Raw genomic sequence first — 7,096 nt, 5'->3', positions numbered from 1 at the left:
GTTGCAGCGTTCGGCCCCTGGAATTCTGAGAACTAATTTGCTATTCGGTGACATAAGAGAGATCCGGGGCTGAGGCCACCCCGCTCTCGGTCGTGAAAGCCCCACAAACAGCGCCGGCCTCCTCGCAATACACCAGAACCCCCCTCCTCCATTCCCCCTCCCAGCACCATGCGCTACAATGTAGGGACCTGGGAGAGGGGGTTGCGGGGGGGAGGTTTTCATAATGCAGGAGGAGGGGGGGGAACCCTAATTAAAAAAGCAGGAGGAGGAGGCAGACAAAATCTCAGGCAGTCCGTAGGGAGGCGAGACACAGAAGCGTTTAACGTTATTTTTTGCATCTGCTTGAGCAAGTTTTTCCTGTAAAAAGATCCCGGGATCCTGCTGCCTTGGACTCTTTTTGAAAAATGATGATCCGTCTTTTTTTTTATGTTCCAGCCACCTCTTTTGGGCTCTCACGATCGTACAAGGGATTTACTTTTGGCGAAAGAAGCTTCTCCCCCCCCCCCAACAGATCTGTGTTTTAATTATGGTTTTGGCATTGCTTTTTTCTTGTGAGGAATATCCTTGTTCTTGAAGAGAAATAGACTCGCAGGGTTATGTTTTCGTTTGGTCCTTTTGTTTTCTTTTCTTTTTTTCCCCCTTCCCTTTCCAGGACTCTTCGCAGTTGTTGTCATTGTTGCTGATTCGTGCAAAATAGATTGTAAACAGTGTGTCAATACATAGCTGCCTCTGGGTGGAGGGAAATGTCAAGCTACGGTAGTGTGGAATTTTTTTTATTACTTTTAGTTTTTTAAAGCAGCTGTAGACTGTTTCAGGAGGGAACTGTAAAGGCCTGCCCTGCCTTTGCCATTGGAGGAGACTTCAGCCACCAGTAAAAATGTAAAGACCTTCCAATCTATGTTAGTGATAGAGTTACTGGTGTGTGTGGTGGGTAGTGCGGAGGGGGCGGGGGCAGATTGCAAACGTATTATTATGTGGACCCTTTAGCCATATATATATAAGCAAATGCATTGCATTTTTATTTTCATTGTGAATCCACTCAGGCCTGGTCTGAGTGTGTACATGTCAGCTGATTTCTATTGCAATTATTTATTTTTTTCCCTGATCATTTTGTGGTAAAAGGATCCAGTATTTCTGGTGGCTACTTCCACATAACAGAGAAGGAAGGGGTGGATGGCCGTGTGTGTGTCTGTGTGTGTCTGAATGATGGCATTTCATGTTTATAACGATTAATAGAAATTTGTTCACAAGAATAACCATCACAGGGTCACTGTGCCCTAGCTCCAGCTAATGCAATTGCTTAGAGCTACTTATTAAATTACAAATGAATTCCACAAAGGCTGCAACCCTAATACAAAGATATTATTGTACATTCAATGCTGCATTTTTTATTTTGCAGCAAAGTTCCTGAACTGAAATGCTCAGATCTGCTTTAAAGTAGAAAAAAGAAGGAGAGCTTTAATACTAATACTCCATCTATTCTTTAAAATAGCCCAGTAGCAAGTCAGGTCTCACACTCAGACACTTGAGATGATACAGACATGCTTTAAAAACATCTTCCCTGTAGTTAAAAAGTAAGATATAATTCAACGTGAACAAGCATAGCTTTACTTAGATTGTAAGATCTCAGGGACAGGGAAGACGTGTTTATCTACGTTTATCTTGTTTATCTGTGTTTGCAGAGAGCAGTGTAAACAAATGGTGCTATATAAATGGACTTAATAACAAATAATATAGTGATGATAATAACTAGGCTTTTGTTTCCATACAAGATGGAATTTATGAAGAAAATCTCTGTTCTGTTTGTCCCGCCCTGCAGTCTGATCTTTTCTTCTGCATGTATTGATCAGTTGGCTGAATGCAATGTTTGCAGAAAGTTAGGAAGAAGCTAAAAAAAATCCTAAGATTGAAGATTTATCATGATTGCTGTTCCAACTGGCATTTTATAGAGTTGAATTCTTGTCAAGCATTTATGCTGCCAAATGTGAGGTTGCATCAGAATTTCCATTATCAGCCCCCTGTTTACAAGGAGTTATAAATCAGCTATGAGCATTCCCTTTGGGCTGGGAACTTGGTATCAAGGTTCTCAGCCTGGAAGCAAATAATAGATTTTATTCATTTTTCCTGGGCGTCCCATATTCTCTCCCTCCTCTCCATTTTGCCCTTGCCTTCTTGTGGTTTCCCTTCACCCCCACACAGTACCTTGAACATGCATTCCTTGGGCACCCAACCCCTCATTAACTTTCCTTGAAGTTTCTTCCCCATACTCTGAAATGGAAGTTTTGAATGCGTAGGGAATGCAATATCCAGCATAGGAAAGGCTACATAGAATACCTTTCAAATCCCATGCATGCCACTCCTACATTGGCCAGAGGGGTCACCACAGAGCACATCCGTCCTTTGCTTTCTTCACAGCACCTCTGCTGGGCCTGGGAGTGAGGTCGGAATTCCAGGCCAGATTTGTAGTCACATCTTGCAAAATGGCAAGGAAGTTTACTAATACTGACTATATGATGACATTCCTTTAGCTCAATAACTGGCTGCATTTTAAGATGAAACTGGCCCTTGAAGGGGGAATTTAACAGGAAAGTGGGCAGGGAGTGGAGTGGATATAAAAACATGTAAACAACCAATTTGTTAACATTGGCCTGCTATGCAAATGCTTTAGTTTCTTGCATAATCTGGATCCAGTGCTTCAGATCTGATGCATGCAACCCTCTGTTCCTCCCCCCCATATTTCCTTTTTGGTCCTTACACACATATAAGGACTGTAGGAGCAGTCCTCACTATATCGACCTACATAGTTTGTCCATATTCCACGTCAATACAATAGTAAACATTAGATTTACATGAAGGACCAGGACAGCTCCTTTTGCAGTGTGTCAGATCAGTCATACCTAGGTTTCAAACCAGTGATAAAGATATGGTCACCCATCAGATTGGTACCACTGCTTCTGATCCAGGCTATAATTTATGATATTAACCCTAGTATTCTACTCAAAATTGCAGTGGAGGTAATTCTGCTGACTTAAAAATCCCCCTATGGTTGGGAAAAGTTTATCCTTCACTTTCCCCTCCTGCAAAACTGCTGAGTTACTAGCCACCTGAGAGGCATATCACAGGTGGCTTGGTTGTTTTCCCTATCTAAACCACTTTGGGATGAAAAGCACCACATACATATAAATTATTATTAATAATAATAATACTTACTCCTCTACAATTGCAATTCTAGATTTAAGGCCATAGAAGTTGGGTATATTGATCAAGGATGGTAGATGGCCCTGAATATGGAATTAGTCTTACTGGGATACAGAATACGTTTTTATATGCAAGTATTTCATGTTCTCAGGTAAGCAACACACATAAGGGGTGGGCCTGATCTTTTGATAAATATATATATATTTTTAAATAAATCTCAATTTAAAATTATTTTAATTTTTTTTTAAATTAGCCCCTTCAGGAAATAAATCCTACTTACCCAAATACTGTATAGACAGAACCACCAGGTCTTTAAAAAAAAGTGCCGGAGACAGAAACGTGACCCTTAAGAAAGGGCACTCCGTCTTTGACACTTTTCCTATGGCAGTTACAGTCGGATTGTCAGCTGAGCTGTGGAAATCCAGCCTTTTTTTATCAGCTTTGTGTCATAACATAAACATTATTTAAAGGCAGTTTAGTGCATGTAATTTTATAAAATAAGGGTGGATTGCACACTGTATAGAGCAGTGTATTCCCTGATTCAATTGCATTATCTTGTTTTCTAATCTAACCTACTTTTCTGTCCGAGGTTGGTGCTTTGCAGGAGCCTGTCTTCAGTGCAATCTGTGAGCCCTTTTGTGGGTGTCTGATTTCTGTAACATGCTTTGGTTTCCAGTATGAATATAACATTCAAAGAATATCATGACACTACTCTAGGTGTATGCGATCTTATCTACCTGACATTTAGTTTTTTAACCGTCCATTCCCTTGATTTGCATAAAATCACACAGTCATAATTTTTTGGCATCATCATAACAAACTACTCGAGATTACCAGCTTGCTTTTGCTCGCTGCCTGTCAGCACAAATGCATGTTTTCCCCTTTTCTTTGCATCTGGACTAGGAGCTTTCTGGATTTATTAACATAGTACTTTCAAAAGGATGGACACTTCTGCCACTATATCTGTGACAACAGCAAAGCTCTTTAATAAGTGTCATGGTTTAAGTTCAAAACCAAACAGCCCAATACGCCAGGTTCTTGCATCTCATTCTGTTTTAGTTTATTGTTTTAAATATAGAGCTCTTTGTTTTTATTTACAGGGAAAACCCACAGAACACTCTGCCTGATCCCAGAAGACTTGCCCTGCAACTGCTGTGTTCATTACAAAACAATCCTGCAATTAAAATAAACTCCAAGAGCTAAACAAACTGCCCCTCTTGCTGATCATTTGTTAATTTCAGTTCCTTATGCTTAGAACAATTTTTTCCCCCAGCACTGGTATCAGAGGTGGCAGCAGCTGGAGTTGGGAAGGACAAGGGGGAAACACCCTAATGTTTGTAAACTACAGGAGGGGGGGAGTAGGAGGGAGATATTATTATGTTAAATAGTGTTTTTATTGCAGTATTCATGATCTGGCAGGATCCTTCCTTCTGGGGAAAGGACTGGAAGTGGAAAAACTTGATTTGCATGATAGGGCCTGGCTTTTTGTACACACCCTCTGTACACCGGACCATACTAAACCAGCTCTGAAGGCTGCTGCAGATCACTCACGGTCCAAGAATGTGCATGGGGACTACACTGGTACTTTTCCATTCACATGCCCACAGTGGAGTGTCTTGTTTATTTCATCCTTCATGCAACAAAGGGACACATGCTGCAGAAGGGGAGGGAGAGAGAATTTCAGCCTATCTGCCTAAAAACCTCCCTGTACTTTCAACTGGAGAAGTTATTATTTGCTCATCCACCTAAAAAGAAACCACTCGCCAGTTGTGTTACTGGTTTCACACATGTTATCACACTATCTCTCTCTAAATACAACCTCAATTTTCAGATATCCTGGAGACTAAATCTAGAATACCAAGGGGTTGGATAATCAAGGCAATTGTCAATGTAATTCCAAGACAGTGAGGGCACATGGTCCAGTGTCACACAACAGGACAGTTCAGATAATGAGGCTTGGAGAACTGGATAATCATATTTTATCAGTAAAATTGGCATTCATGTATTATTGAGAAATTGTCCTGATAATTGACAGATCTACTTTCCCATCATTATTGTGAGATTCATAGTGAAACTTGTCTGTTAAAAATTACTTTCCCTAGGTAAGTGTAAGAGTAGAATGTTTGCAGTTTTTCTATCTATCTATCTATCTATCTATCTATCTATCTATCTATCTATCTATCTATCTATCCCTGCAAATACTACAGCCAGGAATAGTAATTACACAGTATGTATGTAAGGGTATCTGTTGTTCCCATCACTGTGTAAGTAGGCATCACAATTCTATGCCACACGTACGTGATCTTTGGTTTAAAAGGTAAATTTCAAACCCAAGTGGTAGTGAGCATCCAGCCAATCACAGAAAATTATCCTTCCTCCTCTCTGCCCCCAATCAATTTTTAACCAATTACAGACCAAAGTCTGCGGGGCTTGGTTTGGTTTTTTCCTTTTCTGCTGAGTTTGTTGGTGATTAAGTAGAGCAAAATTAAGTGATTCACATGTAGTGAGGGAAATTTATGAAGACCTTGTACCACTGACCTATAACATTTTCAAATACAAACATGCATTCCATACTCCCTTCCCCATGCCTTACCCCTACTTTTTCTTTTTTGCCTGCTGGTTCTTCTTAGAATTTGTCTCATTTGAAAATAGTAAGCATGAGACCTCTGGAAATTTAAAACTCACCATGTATTTTAAGCTGTGCTAGAAATGGCTTTTTTTTTTGGCACCTCTCTTAACAATCAACTAATGAGATTAAAAACAAAAGAAACAAACAAAATCCCTGAGATGATTCAAGCCTTGGTTACATAAGTGTTTGGTTTGCCTGAAAAAAATTGATCAAGGACAGTCTTTGAATCAGATTCTTATTTATTATTACTATCTGTTTCTATTACAATAGTGCCTAGAAGGCCCAGCCAAATCCAGGGTAATAAAAGTCAGCTGTGGAAAACATTTTGATTTCATAAGAAGAACTTTGTGAGCTAGGAAGTTTATCCAACAATACTTCCTATAGTGACAAAGGGCCTGATCCAAAAATGGAAAGACTCCCACTGAGTTAAATGGATTTGCATATGACCCTTAATTCTTATTCTAAACTATTTTGATAGTTATTGTTTTATTAATTATTTTGTTAGACATCTATGTGGTTAATGTTACCTGCATTTAATTTTCTTTCTTCAAATAAAATTTTAATGCTTTGTCTATACAGTTCTTTGAGTGATCAGTTTACAATTTTGGTTCATGGAATGTTTGTGACTATACTTAAAAAATAATTCAGTTAATTAATTGGAAGATATCAATAAATAAAGGGGGAAATGTCAATAATTTGTTTGTCTCCTGAAATCCTTTATTTCTGTGTATCCTTTTTAAAAGGATGGATGGTGCTTACAAACTTTATTTGGGAAAGCTTCATTTATATCTGTCTATTTACAAAGTATTTTACAAATATTCTATTAGTAGATACAGAATTAAATAATACCAGGTAGACTGAATTATTGACTAGATACAGTAAATGGATTGCAACATTATTTGTCAGGATACTAGTAAGTGGGGAGGGATTTATTTTATTTTATTTGGAAGAGCTTTTTTTAAGTGCTTGATAAAAAGTTGAATTTTCTCCCCTTTTTCATGATGAATTGTAAAATGGCTGGGGTAATTTAAGCTGATTTTGAGATGAAAAATTCCAGTGGGGCTTCTCTGTGTTTTAAAGAATTAAAAAAATAAATAAAAACAGCAGCAAGCAATAGTCAGTTGGATCTTACAGTGATGAGGAAGAATTCCATGGGATATTTATCTGCATTGAGTATATGGTAAATACATTCTTCCCTATCTGTGAGGTGTATTGAGTAACCTATAATCCAGGGCACGGTTACATAGATTGTTGTCAATCATATTTTAA

The 7,096-nt window shown here is 38.7% G+C and overlaps 1 long non-coding RNA gene across 2 annotated transcripts; it reads left to right on the top strand.

Annotated features, from left to right (window-relative positions):
• The first annotated feature begins 69 nt into the window (after positions 1-69).
• LOC119861939 lies at positions 70-6,522 on the top strand. Of its 2 annotated transcripts, none has more exons than XR_006274020.1 (2): positions 70-879; positions 4,299-6,522. It is a non-coding gene; the product is annotated as an uncharacterized LOC119861939 (long non-coding RNA). The 2 variants fall into 2 exon arrangements; XR_006274021.1 differs by having other exon boundaries at positions 3,233-6,522.
• Positions 6,523-7,096: the final 574 nt, after the last annotated feature.

This window comes from Dermochelys coriacea, chromosome 9 (assembly GCF_009764565.3).
Source record: "Dermochelys coriacea isolate rDerCor1 chromosome 9, rDerCor1.pri.v4, whole genome shotgun sequence".
Classification (NCBI taxonomy): domain Eukaryota; kingdom Metazoa; phylum Chordata; order Testudines; family Dermochelyidae; genus Dermochelys; species Dermochelys coriacea.
This window is presented reverse-complemented; position numbering and strand designations above follow the sequence as displayed.